This window comes from Montipora capricornis, chromosome 9 (genome assembly GCF_036669925.1).
Source record: "Montipora capricornis isolate CH-2021 chromosome 9, ASM3666992v2, whole genome shotgun sequence".
Lineage (NCBI taxonomy): Eukaryota > Metazoa > Cnidaria > Anthozoa > Scleractinia > Acroporidae > Montipora > Montipora capricornis.
The window spans coordinates 9220365-9222864 of NC_090891.1; the positions used below are offsets into that span (position 1 = coordinate 9220365).

The 2500-nt window shown below is 38.8% G+C and overlaps 1 protein-coding gene across 1 annotated transcript in view; it reads right to left on the bottom strand.

Moving 5' to 3' along the window:
* Nucleotides 1-314: 314 nt before the first annotated feature.
* Nucleotides 315-2500, bottom strand: part of LOC138015203 (ORC ubiquitin ligase 1-like) — a 27404-nt gene continuing 25218 nt past the window's right edge. The window contains exon 6 of the mRNA XM_068862165.1: nt 315-2500. This exon is cut by the window's right edge and continues 3637 nt beyond it. The gene's annotated coding sequence lies outside the window, so the exon portion shown is untranslated.

The following is a 2500-nucleotide window of genomic DNA, read 5'->3' on the forward strand; positions in this document are numbered from 1 at the left end:
GGAGAGGGGGATGTGGTATAAGTTACGATCTTGTAACACAATGATTCTGGACCATTCGCTAAGTGTTCCAACTAAATATGTCTAGTATTGTAGGTAAAATGAGGATCACCAATTAATTGAACCTAGGTAAAAAAAAAGGATTTAATCTGAGAACGGATTTGACCGGCAACATATCCATTCCAGTCACAACCCTTTCTCGAGAACGTACGCATAAAGCACAGTAAAGACGCTGCCGTCAACATTAACTCGAGAACACAGTAAATTACAGAAAAATCTGAAAGACACGCTTCAAAAAAGAGACAGGTCATAAATTATTTTCACTGACTTTATTTATGCCGATATCGTTTCAAGTATATCTTCTGTTTGCCTCCAAATACAAAAAAAAAAAAAAGGACGGTAGAAGTACTTCATTGTTTTAATTCAGTGCCTTTCAATATTGACGTGAAAACAACAAAATCATCAAACTCCATTCGGAAAGCACCAGAACGTTCAGTCAAAGGCGTTTTCCGATTGGCTGAGATGAACACGCTGAGCAAATCAACTTGTACTGAAAACCGCTCCATATACCGAATATTAAATTAATAAGGAGTGACCCATCTGGATGCACTTTAATAAAAGCATACTTACAACGAATCGTTGTTATCAGACTGTAAAAGCTTCCAACATTAACTTCTAATAATTCAGTAAACTAATATTACAGAGTTCGTGCTGGATTTTGTTTACAAAATTCCAGGAGTATTCAAGTTGTCTTCAAGAACCATAAATGGAGTTTTCAAGGAATGTTTGTAAGAAGATTTCTATGCCATACATAGCGTTTCAGTGTTTTCTTTGCTGAAAAAGCCTGTACCTTGATATTCTCTTCCCACGTCCTGTGAGTTAAGTGCACGCACTGGCATGTTAAATTCTGCATTTAACCTTACACCAATAGTCAAATTTGGGCTCAATTTTTGAAACGTCTCCTTAAATTTTTCACCCAAGCAAAACTTCAAGGTGTTTTCAAGCGTTTTCCCACCAAATCTTTTTTTTTAAAGGGCTTTTCAAGCGCCCTTTAAGTTAAGTTATTTAACGTTGCTTAACGCTAACCATGCTTCGAGCAACCCGGGCCAAGGCTTTTGATGGAGTAGCACGAACCCCGCTAAAGGGGCTAGGTCACGCAATTTTAGGTAATTTCAGTACTGATCGAATGGTCATAGAATTAACTAAAATATCAAAATAACTGTTCAAAACTATAGAAGAACTCTAACAAAACACAGGGAAGCCAAGAAGGGACATGGAAGGACGAAACTGGAGAGGATTGAAATGGATTGAATTTGGGTAAATTTGAAAAACGTCGGCCCACTTTTTTTCAAATTTATATCAGTCTATATCAAAATGTCATTTATACAGCTGGAAAATCATTCTCAGTTGTTATGTGGCCGTGATTTTGCAAATGAAAGACTCTTGCTCTGCCACTTTGACGTTTAGTGCTCATAATTAACAAAATTAAACAAAATTACCTAAAATAGCGTGACCTAGCCCCTTTAAATAAAGACCTGGAAAGCTTCAATGAGTATGATGTCTGGAAACATGAAGAGTCGGTTATTTCACCCAAGTCCAACTTAGATCGCTGTTGCCAACGATTACTTTACCCCAAGAAATTCCTCAAAGAGAGTTGCTCCTCTCTTTTGCTCTTCTTCCCGTTCGAAAAGGTTTTGGACAATCAACAGCCTTTGTACTACGGTTCGCCAAAAAAAATTGTCTTGAAAAGCGCTTTTGTAAACCACTAGCTCTGAACTCGATGGAATAACCGCTCGCAATTTCACAAACTGCTAAACGAAAAAAATCGCACTTGTAGCAATCACTTAACTGTTTTAGTGTGAATACTTTAACTAGACTAAAAAATACCGCAGTTGGCTTACAGTGTAATAATTGAAGGTTCCACAGAGAAGTCCTGGCGTGGAAGTTGCGAATATATGGTCACAATATTGAAAGAAATTAGCTGCAGTGCACTAGCCAACTTTTTCAAATCACTAGCGTGAGATTTTTGGGAAGGGCCCAATAAATTCCGAAGATATTCCGAAGGCTTTAGAGGACGTTTTATAGTTCAAGAGATGTGTAAACGAATAACCACAAGAACAAAGAAAATGAACGAAAGACGACCGATCAAAGTAGGATTTCATGGTGTTCGAGTGAAAAGAACAAATGTTGCTTTTGTTACAACAACAAAGGCCATTTTTTCCTTCTAGGCGTGGGAGTTGGGCCAAAGGCGCGACGCTCTTGCAGAAAGAGTGAGAGTTGATTCATGTCAAACCAGAGCCAACGTGGCGCATGCTCGAGGGGTCGTTCCCGCTGCCCGAGTAACTCCACGCAGGCTACGTAGGTCTTTGAGAGCTCTTAGACTGAACCACCACCATCAACCAGTATAGCTTGGGTTGGATCAATCTTGGCCCTCTTTAACCTTTATCTTTAGAAGTTAAGAACTATGGTCTAACCCAATGAGGAGAAGCCAAATAAATGAAGA